The sequence below is a fragment of the Moschus berezovskii genome, chromosome 22 (genome assembly GCF_049115385.1).
Source record: "Moschus berezovskii isolate FMDL1 chromosome 22, NW_MosBer_1.0, whole genome shotgun sequence".
Classification (NCBI taxonomy): domain Eukaryota; kingdom Metazoa; phylum Chordata; class Mammalia; order Artiodactyla; family Moschidae; genus Moschus; species Moschus berezovskii.
This window is the reverse complement of record NC_142481.1, coordinates 25,811,534-25,824,390: the sequence shown is the minus strand read 5'-3', so window position 1 is coordinate 25,824,390 and position 12,857 is coordinate 25,811,534. Positions and strand designations below refer to the sequence as shown.

General features: G+C 42.2%; 1 pseudogene; it reads right to left on the bottom strand.

Annotated features, from left to right (window-relative positions):
• Window positions 1-6,113: 6,113 nt before the first annotated feature.
• On the bottom strand, window positions 6,114-6,590 carry LOC129546238 (large ribosomal subunit protein uL24 pseudogene; annotated as a pseudogene).
• Window positions 6,591-12,857: the final 6,267 nt, after the last annotated feature.

The window sequence follows — 12,857 nt, the reverse complement described above, 5'->3', positions numbered from 1 at the left end:
ACATTTTTTCACATTCTGCTTTCCAGCACAGCTGTTTTGCTCAGGTTGAATCCCCTCAATGCCATTCTCTCACCCTCCTTGCCCGACCACATGGTGGATGGAATTGGGTGGAACACTGCCATTCACTTGGGCAAGGCTCAAACCTGCTGACTAGATGATGGATTCCCTCTAGTCCAGAAACAATAAACCCTGAACACAAGATCAGGACAGTGCAGAAGCTGGACGGGGGGTGGGGAGGCAGATTGGGAGCAGTCTCCCCTTGGTTTCATTTTTGAAGAGTGGAACCTTTCACCAATTTTTCAAGGATGTAAGATTTTGCATGAAGATTGTCAAGATGATGATGATAAGGGAAGAAGCATGAGGAAACAAAGGTCACTGTGCTCAAAGTATCAGGTGAGGCCTTGAACCTCACTGCAGTATGTCACCATGTGGCTTTTTTATGTCTATGCTCCTGTCCGTCCACTAGTGTATATAGGTGTTATAGGCTGAAAACTACCTGACTGCTCCCTGAGCTTGCCCTTCTTATAAAAACCTGTGTACTCCTACATGAGGGCCAGCCTGCTTTCCCCCACATTGCCCTCCACACACCAGCTGCACTAAACCTGTGACCTCAGAGCCCTTTAGGGTGCAGCCCCGCCTCTGACTCTGGTTTCGTTTCCTCTTACTGTGCTGTTGTCACGCGAGCTTCCTTGATGCCTCTCGAACATTCTGATCATGTCCCTGTCTCAGGGCCTTTGCACTTTCTGTTTCCTCTGCTTAAAGTGTTCTATTCCATATGTGTCCATGGCTGATATACTTCCTCATTTCTTTTCATCTCATCGAATGTCACCTTCTAAGAGAGGCCCTCTCTGACCACCCTAGCTAAGGAAGTTCTCCTGTCACCCTCTGCCTCCTGACTCTGCTGTACTATTTTTCACATGCCGCTAGGCATTGTATTACAGATGGGTCAGCTTGTTGTCTGCTCCCCAGCTAGAGTGTAAGCTTAATGAAGGCAGGGACTTTGACTCTTTAGCCCTTTGCTGTATCCCACTGCTGGAGCAGTGCCCCATATATCATAGGAACTCAGTTAATTTGCTGTATAAATGAGTAGGCAGTGATTTTCACTCGTCCATCCGTTTAGTACATACCGGTTGGGTGCCTACAGTGTTCAAAGATGAAGACTTCATAGTCCTTGCCTTCTGGGATACAGCAGTCTTGATGAGGAGATAGATATAAATAGATACAGATATATAAACAGATATTTATGAAAAAGATTCGCAGGTGCAGTGATAGAGTTATGGCTCAGATGTTTTCTCAAATACAGTGTCAGAGAAGCAGCAGATAATATGCTGACATTAAGTATACTCCCTTGCTTAAGAATTGAAGCCACAAATAAACGTGTGTGTGTGTGTGTGTGTGTCTTTAGTGTTTTGGCATTATAGGATTTCATAGAGTTTGGAGAAAGGCTCAAAATAGCTTTTCAGTGATGTTGCAGTGTGACAGAAAGGTGAAGAATTCACTTTCTTTCTCCTCAAATGAAATAGAAGCAGTGGCATTTCTCCCAGGTGGGCCCAGGCATTGTACAAGGCCCACATATTTTTCAGTAAGAGGCTCACATTTGCTGTGATGCTAGAAGCTTCTAATGGGCCTCTGAGGGTTGTAAATTATATCAAATAATTTTCCAGATACTAAGCTGTTGTTTTTTAAAGGATGGAGATGGGAGGGGTGAAGATGAAGCTTTCCTTGGATCAAGAAATTATACCTTCTTCCAGCCACATTCATAAATCTTTTTGAATGTCAAATATTCATTCATTCAGTATTTACTGAGTATCAACTATGTGAGAAGTGCCATGTGGGACCATGGGACTGTCCTTAGTTCGCTTAAAATCCATAGATCCTTACTGGAAAAATTGCTAGAACTTGATGTAGCTTTTTGCCATTGTTTTAGCATTTATATTAAATTACTGTGGTTTTTATCGTATCCTTATTGTAGCAAGTCAAATAAAACAGAGCTATATAAGTATGTGTAAAGGAAAAATGTTCAATGATCCACTCTTCCTCTTCATTCCTACCACCGTTTGTAATTAATCTTTCAGTAATTTGTTGGATGGGAAAGGTCCCCTGGAGAAGGAAATGGCAACAAACTCCAGTATTCTTGCCTGGGATATCACATGGACAGAGGAGCCTGCAGGCTACAGTCCATGGGGTTGCAAAGAGCTGGACACAGCAAGTGACTAAGCAGCAACAAATGTGGTTGATATCTTTCTGTATCATTATCATTGTACACATACCCAGTCTTCACTTTTATTTTACAAAAATGACGTTCTATCATACAGATTGTCCTGCAGTGTACTTCTTAAAACTGACTGATGTGTAATAAACATTTTTCTAAGTTTTATTCTTCCAGTAAGTTCATAATTTCCTATAGACTGGGTATAACAGAGTGCAGTCACCCATTTCCTTAATCATAGACTTTTAGGTGAATCAAGGTTTTTTTTTTCTATGATATTCAATGCCTAAATAAACATCCTCATACATAATTTTATGTATCGGTGATTTTATTTCTGTTCACTGGATTCTGATAAAAGTGGTTATTATGTCAAAGAATAAATGAATTTTTAGTCTTTAATAGGCATGGCTTGATTACCTTCCAAAATGTAGCAATTCATATTTCCTTCAGAAATACATGGGAGTACTTTTGTCCCTAATATTGTCCCCAGCACTGGATGTCCTCAGTATTTTTAAGTTTTGTCAACAAAGACAGTAATAGTATTTAACAGAAATAGTTCATTGTTGCTTTGATTGCATTTACCTGACCATCTGTGGGGTTGGGTATGTTTCATGCATTCAGTGGACAATCTGCATCTCCCATTCTCTAAGTTCCTGTTCACATCTCTTTGCTTATTTTTCTACTGTGTTTTCTTTTTCTTCTTGACTATAATAGAAGTTCTTTTGTGCGTTAGAAATGATAATGCTTTGGCTACATATAAGAATACAACATGTATTAATCTTACAGATTAATAAAGCTGCTTAGTTTTATGATTTCTTTCTCTTTTTTTTATCTTGCTTAGAAATCATTCCTCATCAACTTTTTGGATGTGGTGCTCATCAAAAAAGTGAGTTTGATCGGTCAGGGTCTTTGGGGCAGAGATCAAGGTCCTGTTTGTGGTTCTCATGGCTACAATGTAACATATCAGGGTCTGTTGCTGCCACACACTGAAGACCAAGATACCATCTGCATCAGCCTTTCCCTTCTCACTCCTCTCGCTGATTTGCAGTAGGTTTTTACCTGCTGACCGCAAACCTTGTGTTCTATCAGCACTGTCGAGCAGACTTCTACTAGAAAACATTTGGGATGATCTGAACCTCAAAATGAGGTTATTGAAAGTAGTGGTCATTAAAAAGTAATTTGGCATTTCCTAATATCCCAAGGGCTTCCCTGGTGGCTCAGTAGTAAAGAATCTACCTGCCACTGTAGGAGACTTGATCCCTGGGTTAGGAAGATCCCTGGAGAAGGAAATGGCAACCCACTCCAGGATTCTTGCCTGGGAAATCCCACGGACAGAGAAACACAGTGGGCTTCAGTCTGTGCAGTTGCAGAGTCGGACACGATTTAGCGACTAAACAGCAAGCACAACAATATCCCAAGGCCATTTCTCACTCTGGGACTTCTCCATACCCAAATACCATGAAGCACACTAGCACACTCCTCCCTGTCACACTTATCTCTCATTGCCTTTGCTTTATCTCTCTTTGGCCCCCTACTCTGAAAGAGTCATAAGAAGTCTCTAATACCTCTTGTTATTTCATCCTGGGAACTGGATTTTATACAGAATCAATTTAATTAAAATCCGCTATTTATTTTGCATCTGTCATGTTGTTAGGATGTAGTTTCTACAGACCTAGGCTTTGAGGACTTCAGTGTGTCTCTTCGGTAACTGATTAATTTGTTCCCCTCGGCAGGACTAATGTTCTGTCCTTCAGAAACAGGGATGGCTTTAGAAGGAGGCAGGTTCTCAGGTGAACTGTTCCTCTAATGATAAGGATAAATATGAATGTTTAGATCTTCATACACATTTTCCCTGTCCTTGTGACTAAACTGTCCGAGAAGGCTGGAGCATCAGAGCTACAGGAAAGCCGAGGCAAGAAAACTGAGGCAGGGAGAAGTGAAATGGTCACATCCGAGTCTCACAGCATATTGACGTACACTGACAGTGCTTGTGGGTTTATGACAACCACAGACACAAGAGGAGTAGGATTCATATGTAGATTTTGGTAAATGAAAACAGGGTCGGATGAACCCATCAGCACATATATCATCATATTATTGGGATGCTGACCACTTCTAGAACTCTGAAGGTAATTCAGAGTCACGGTTTAGAGCAAGAACTTGGACCTCTCCACTCATTTCATGCTGTGGAAATGGAAATACAGGGAAATGAAGTGATATGGCAAAATCTGAATCCATATGCCCTGATTTCCTGGTCTAGCCCTCCGTCTTCTGTCTTATACCCCTATGGTTGATGCAATGGTTTCGGGAGTAATTTTTTCAGTGAGTAGTATAAAGATTGAAGCCCAAGTATTTATGGAGAAACAGAATCTATTGCCACATTCACATATACCCCCTTAACCTGCCTCCCAGCTAAGGAGGATAGTGTTGTCTTGTTAATTTGTTCAGAAAATATGTGTCATTCCTTATGCTGGGGCTCAATAAACCAGAGGTAGGGGCCTGAGCAAGTGACTAAAATTTCATTATTACCGGTGGGGATAAAAGATGTATCCCACTGAAAATAAACAAATCCCTTTTTAACAATTTCACTAAAAACATATGCCATATAATTGAATATAAGTACAAATAAAAGGCACCTAGTGCAGCTTGTTCCAACTTCTCTTTTATTAGAATCTAAGTGGTAACATTCATTTCCAGGCAGTGTCACTGATGTTGGTTTTGTTCATTATTAGGAGACTGTAGTTATTGCACTCTGAAGGGAGCAGCCCTGGGTTTACAACTGCCAGGGCTGGCAAGTGGCCGAAGAACTAGACCCACCAGCTGATGGGCCTTTTATAGAGTCAGTATGTCAGAAATCATCTTCAGAAAGCGAAGTGTCCCTTGCCTGTGGCCTGCTCTCCCAAGGGGGCATGGACACTTGTTTTCCTTTGGCTGTGGATGCAGTACAGACTTCAGCTCAGAAGCTGCCTGATTCCTGATCTAGTACCCAGGGGCAGCTGGAGGCGGGCAGCTCAGAGGCTGATGTGGTCACGGCCACGTGAGATGTGAGGGCAGCTGAGCACGTACCACGGGCTGATGTCCCAGAGGAACCCTGATGTTTCATTATTTTGATTTTATCTGGCATGAATAGAACTCATGGATGGGCTTCAGAACAAGGTGAAAGAGGAAGAAGGGGGAAAAAGAGATCACAGATTACAGCAATAATTTATGACCCAACAAAGAATTCTCTTGCACCACAATCACAGCCCCTAATAAGCACATTCATTTGACTTATGTGACGGTAATAATTGTCCCACTGATGATTTCTACACATAGTTATTGGTACTATTGTGCATGTTTGGTAATGATGGACAAAAATCAATATTGGGTCTTTGGATTCTTTTAATACAGAGGATAAAATTCTTTTCCTTTCCCACAACCTTCACACCTTAGCTGAAAGCAGTTTCAAAACCTGGAGACAGGAGGGGACCTTTGGTGTTTATCCTTCTTTGTTTCTGGAGATTTCAAGACAGAACTGTAGCCAAAACTGAGTTGCTTTTTTCTGTCCCTTTTCTTCCTGGAAGGAAGGGAAGAGGCTATTTTCTTCCGCTGGGAAGTTCTATGTGGAGTCCTGGCTCTCCTAAGAAGATCCACAGAAGCAACAAGTGTAAAAGGTGCCTGGGTACCAATATCCCAAGCAAAATGAGCATCTGTCCCCTCTTATCACCTTTACAAGTGAGAACGCTGCCCCAAAGAAACCTCTCACAATTTGAGTTTTGTATCTAGATGCTTTATGACCTCATCCTAAATGCTTGGTGCTTGCTCTCACAGTGCAGACCTACTTAGGAATTCATCTATATGCTTTTATTTCTTTTTTTTTTTTAAATATTAACAGTTTTTAATGAAAGCTGTAGACAAAATGACTTTATTCTTGCATCTTCTCAATTGTTTCTTCCTTATATTTGCCCTTTTCCATTCCTACTTGGCGAGATTTGGCTTTACGTTCGAGGATCTTTTTGCGGTCTTTGTCCAGTTTTAGTCTGGTGATAACCACCTTGCTGGGGTGAATGCCCACATGGACAGTTGGGCCATTAGCCTTCTCCCGCTGCACTCGTTCAGTGTAGATGACGTATTTCTTCCTGTAAACCTGGACTACTTTGCCAATTTGCTGCCCTTTGTAGCACCCTCCTACAACCTGAACTTCATCATCCTTTCGGATGGGCATGGATTGAACGTTGTACTTCTGTCTTAGCTCTTTAGAAAGAGGAGAAGACATAATTTTCCTGCGAATGTGGGAAGGCGCATTGAAATGCCTTTTTCGATTCTTGCTTCGGTCAGAAGTCACAAAGGGATTGAACTTCATTTTGGCCTCTGGCGCTTCAGTGATGGTCACAGAAGGGAAGAGATCTGCAGGCTCCATCTATATGCTTTTAAAAAAGGTGTACATCATTTACACTTACATAGTATCTTACCATTATCAAAAACAGTTCTATAGATGTTTCTCATTTAATCATTATATCAACTCTTAAAAAGTCAGTGCCGTCTTTAGATAAAGAGATTGAGGATCAGAGAGAATATATGTCTCTCAAAGCTGCTTGAGTGGTGGCTGTGGATTCCAGAGTCCTGTAAGGAAAGAGGAGTATTTCTGCCTTACCTGGTTTTTGTGTCTCTGGAGTAGTACAGCGTTCACCACAGGTGTAGACACTGGCTTGCTTCTACACTCTCCTCTTAATTTTAAATAGACACTTTGGTTTCAGGGGAAGCTTTGAAGACAGTTGTGACTTGGAGAAGCTTCATTTGCGGGGCACTGGACATAGGGAGTTTGTTGCATTCTAGAAGTATGTTTCTAATGACTTAATATTAGCAGACCATTTGTAACTCAGACATCAAGCAGGGTTTTTGTGTCTAAACATCTCTAGGTAAGATGGCTAAACTCCCACCCTCTGTAAATGTCCCATGTAAATATAACACCCTTTACAATACTTCTGCAGATTTCTAAGGGGCTGAAGCATCCTGGTAGTTACTTCTTGCTTCCTTGTTCCTGCTTGTGTTGAATCAGTTAATCTTGGAAGTTGTCTTGATGTGTGATATGGCCAAGTAACTGAGGCATCTTCCTAAATTTCCTTCAGACAAACCACTCATAAGAGATGTGTGTTTGTGTTTGTGTGTGGGGGTTTATTTAAGTGTGTGTGGACTTCGTATAATGACTACTGACATTTTGGTAGGAAAGGAGCATTTACATATGACCATCTGGTCCCTTTTTTAGCTTGGATTTCCATTTCCTACCTTTTTGGCAAGACTCTTTCGTCTTTTTCCTCCTTTCTTCTCTTCTCACCCGCTCCCCGCCCAAATTCCATCAGTTTTGTGTGCATTTCAGTATAACTACCTCTGTTTCCTTCTGACTCAGGCCCTCAAGGTCTCACTTTCCCCTTAAGCACCTTATCAAGAATATTTTCCTTAAAATAATCATTCTCTCTGTACAAGGAATTCTGATGACAGCCAAATTAGACTTTTTTTTTCTTTTTTCCTAACCATAGTGACAAGCGGGAGAACCCAGCCTTGAATGTGTGATCGGTCTCAACATTTTAGTGCTAACACTGATGCGAATACCTGATACTTACTGAAAGTTTTCAAGTTTTCAGCTTGTGTTGCCTGTACATTAGTATGTTTTATTTTCACAGTAATTCCTGTCATACCAGTTTTTGGATGAAACTGAGGGTCACACAGAGCCAGAAATAGAGCACAGGTTCCCTGACTGTGCCAGAGCTCTTTCCCTGCTATCACGGTAGGTGCAGTTCTGTTCCCAGCCAGCCTTCTGCCCTGGCTAGTTTCTGAGTTTCATTGTCATACAATGACTCAGACTGGAAAATATCAGCCATCTCTGATTTATGTTTGCCACTGGCCTCCCTGGGACTTACAGTCTTAAATAATTAACTTTATTGTTTTCAACAACACTATACATTCACCCAGCAGCCCCAGGTGGGCTCCTGGGTCCTATGCTTTTTGTCATTTCTGGAGATCCAGAAACATTCATTGTTCAGTGAAGGCCACAACCTTGTAGGAGCAGGTCATGAGACCACATCAAACGTGTGACCTGGTTCTTTAAAATTTGGACTATTTCTCCCCCTCCATTGGCTGCTACAACCTGCCTGCATGGATGTTGTTGGTTTTTTTCCCAAGTAACATTTCTTCAACCTGGAAAGTCTTAATCACACAGGATCAAAGCCATGTTTAAGTTCCAGCAAGACTGGGGTTAAAATGTTTTTTTGCCCCCCACAGGATTTCATGAATAGGCTGTGAGCCAGGTTTTGGTCCCTTCCATCATCTCCTTATGTATGTGTCCCCACTTTTGCAAGTATGCTTTATCTTGACTATTACAGAACTTATCAGCCAAGGTACTATAACCTTTGGCTGACCTTGAGCTGCTGATGCTCTGTCATGCACTCCAACTACTAGGATCTGTAGAGGTGGCTACAGCCTTGCGAGACATTTGAAAGCTTTCCATTTCTATATTCTATAGCTGTCTCAGGTCCTTACCTCTTTTCAGTTGTGTTGGGTGACTTCTAGATCCCAGTGGCATTTCTCTTCTTGTGTGATGTGTGTCTAAAATAAAAACAACATTGCTGCAGTTGGTCTCTTTTGTTGGAAAACAGTAATTTTCCACTGCCTGGGCTGTTTTCCTTGGATGATGGGCTATAAGAAGGAACAGTGAGAATATGAGGAGATTGGGTAACTTCTTTGCTACCAGCAATCTTTTTTTCTTCATTTTGTCAGGACAGCTAGAGTTTTATTGACTCGATTCTTCCAAGTCTTTCTGCTTGTCATTTAGACTTCATCTTCATTGCTAAATTGGCAACTATTTTGCAGAAGGTTTAGTAGTTTTGATAATATTTTGTATTTTTTGTTAATCTTTTTTTTGAGCATGGGTAATAAAAATGTCAATGCTTTGCATTTTAGAAGTAAAAGAAAATTAGACACCTGCCACATAATATGCTCATGGCATTATACAACAAGTCTTTCTACTGGAAATAATGCTCTCAGTTGTGCTGCATATTAAACTTGTCTATTTATCAAACTCAGAAATATACTAGGTTGAAATCTATGAATTTGCCTATTCTGTAGATCAAAACCATTTCAAATACTGTCAGTTTCATAGGATACCACTTGTATCAGCGGTTTACATGGCAAAGCCTAATGGGAAGCAGGAGGGGTCATCTACTGATCCCCGTCTCCAGGCAGGATTGCATTTCAGTCATACTCAGAAGAATCTTAGAACTCACACTTATTAACATTTGTTGTCAAGGGATGAAGTTCCAGATGCGGTTCTGGGTTAGTTAAGGGATTAATCCTCAGTGTCAAAGTGGGGAATGGGGCATTCTGGAAGCTCAGCAGAAATGGCACGGCTCCCTCCTCTGTAAGATCTTACAGGACCCCTCACATGTTGTCACTCTTGGTGGGCGTGGTCGAGGGTTTCATAACACAGAAAACCTCTGCATTTGATTTCACCTCTCACCAACCAAGGCTTTGATTCCAGGCTCATCAAAAACCAGTGAAGACTGACTCTGGCTTGCAACTTGCTTGAGACTGTGTCAGATCGGAGCCCTGAATGTGACAATATAAACTGTTGAACAGCCTGCCTTGGCTATCTTAGTGGACGAGTTTGTTAAATGAAGACAAGAAACCTGCTTTACTCAAGCAGTGATATTTCCAGACACAGCAGAGTTGTGGGGATAGTCTTTGGACTCTGGGTAGAGTTTTCGTGATGTATCATATCTAAGCCAGATACTCAAGATATCTGCCCTTTCTTGCAGCCTCCTCCCTGCAGGCAGCCTCTCCCCACTCCCACAATCCTTTCATCAGCAGACCTTGATGCCCAGAGGATTCAGCTCCGGGTATGCCTTCACTCCAGCCAGTACTTATTCCATGCATTGAGCTTGCTCTTTAGCAGACTCACAGTTTTGTTGCCAATAAAAATGTAGCCACTCAGTCCTGGGTGTGTTCATAATACCTTCAGAAGGCAGGAGTTTTAGAGACTGAGTTCTTTTTTGTGATGAAGACATGAGGCAACCTCTTTTCCTTAGCCTCGGAACGGAACTCAAAACCTTTGGACCTTGTGACATTATTCTGACACTGAAGACATAAGGTTTGGATGCGGGATGCATGATGACAGAAATTTCCATGCAATCTGTAAACTCTGTTCAAATGAAATAAAAGTACCCGATGTAGTCCCTGGCCCTTCACAAGTTTCTGTTGGATGCAGAAAAGGTATAGAAAAATTGGCTGAAGAGGAAAGATGAGAGGCTTTAAGGTCCAGGTTCCGGTCATATATCAGCCACTTGTACATGTATCACTTCAGACAGGCCACTCTTGCAGTTTCAGTTCCCTCCTTTGCAAACTGGGGGTCCTAAGACTGTGCTTCCCAGGATTGTCTCCTGGTCGTAAGATGCAGTTGTGGGGGCAAGATGCTTTGAATAAAGGATGACACATCCTGAAAATGTTGGGTGTCTTATACCCTCCAGGTCTGATTCTTATTACGTCTCAGACGTCTCTGCATAATTGGAGAAAGGACTGGGCTAATATGCCTCAGAAGTGGATGGTTCTTAAAATTGATGAGCGGCTTTAAGTCCACATCAATTTCTTACCCAGCCATCAGGAAGCAGCTGTGCTGGTGAAGGGCTGAAAGGGGCTTGGGGTGGACTGGGGAACCCCATTACAGAAAAGCCTCCTTCCCAGCTAGCCTTCGGTCCCCACCCTCCTGCAGCTTGTTGTTAATGAGGGAGCTCAGTCCAAACCCGGTTTTCCGGGATCTGATGAAAGCCATAGCCTGCTTATGGAAGCCGTAGCGTACTTAAATCACTTTCCTGTGGCCTTTAACCTCAAAAGATTACATTTTGTGGGGGTAGATGGGTAGTGAGCAGCAGAGGACCAGCCTGCTGTCAGAGGATAAAATCAAATTTTTTTTATGTGATGTTGCTGCATTAAAAGAGCCAATCTTGTGTCATGTAACAAGTGAATAATGGCTCTAGCCTGTGATGTCAAAATTTTCCACACGTCTCATAAATAAATCCAGCCACACCCCTCCCCCCAACCACCACCCAAAGGCTATCCGTTTTTGAACCTCAGCTTGCATCCCAAATTAAGAATGCGTTCAGTTTCAAGGTTAAAGGTACAGTATCCCCTTTCAAAAGGCACGTCAGTGTTTCTGCTGAGAATGATAAATAACATTTGAAACAGGCTATCAGTTGTCCAGAGGACTCTTCCTCTTACTCTTCTTTTTTGCCCTAACTTTGCTGAACATCTGATCCTTTGGAAAGAATAGATGCTGTATTAGGCCAAGCCTTGATGAAATTTTCTTTAAAGAAAACCATTTGAGTGAGATCCCTCGGGGAGGAAAAAATCACAGTCAAACAGTCCAATGGCCCTCAAGAGCAGAGACGCTGGATCCAGTGCAGCTGCAATTAGGATTAGCAACACAGCCAAGCCAAGTGCTTTTTATTGCAAGAAGCATAGCACATTCATTTGAGACCTGTCCACTTGCATGGGGCTACCAGGCACAGATACTGACAAGAGTCAGAAAACCTAAAATGTTGGTGTTGTTTGCCAAGGAGATTCTTCCTGTTCATTGTCAATTGTGATAGACGCAGGTGACTTTCCGAAATAAGAGTGCAAACCATCCTTTGGTGAAACACACCCATTATTGTTCCCTTTCTTCTAATGTTAAAAGATTGGCCAGTGGTCAACGTACAGGGAGATTTTTCTATAATATCCAGTCTCGTTGAAAGCTCCATTGCTGAGGCAAAGCTGTCTCTATTCTCCCTAAAGGACAGAACGCTTTTTTTTTGTTGTTTTTCCATTTTAGAGAGCGTCAGGGGGAGGGAATGGGCAGGGGCGTGATGGCTGAGAAGGAGAGCAAAGAGCACGAGGCGAATTTGGCTGAATTTTCACGGAGGCTCAAGTCCCCCTGTCTGCTCGTTCAGTCCCTGTCTCCTCTTCCCACCTCACAAACAAAGGCAGCATCTTTCTCAGATAATGCCGCGTGTGTCAGAAGCGAACGTTCTGGGAATGTACATGGTGACCTGCTCTGTGTAACAAACGTCAACCCCAAACCATACAGAAGTCGCTACATCTGTTTTGGCTTTGTTCGCAGCACAGAGGGGAGGGGGGTGCACTCCATGGTCAAGGGCCAAACTACATGTCATATTTCATTACCTTCATTAGCTACTACAGAAGGCTGCATTCAAAGCAAAGGTTGGTATTAACTCTTGAGCCGCCAGCCTTTTCTAACAGCCATTTTCGCCTTCACCCACTGCTAGCCGATCCCGTTTGTTAATGCTGTGGGCTCTGATTTAACTAAACTGTAAATCAGCCCCAAGGTCCACGATTTCACCTTCTTAACTTAAAGGAGGCAAGCTACTGTTTTATCCTAGGTAGCTACTTACAGGACGGCTGAACATCTGGAACCTATTAGGACAAATGCTAGTGCAAACCCAATGGGGAAAGCATATTTAGAATTAATAAAACTTTCCCTTCTTATTTTGTCTGCAGTTGTCTTTTTCTTTTCCCCTTCACATTATTTCTGTGATTTAGTATTGCCAGCTCTTTCTTAGTTGCTGTAGTGAGATAGGATGATGTTTATTGTTGCCCTGCTATTTTTCTTTGTGGGGGAGGT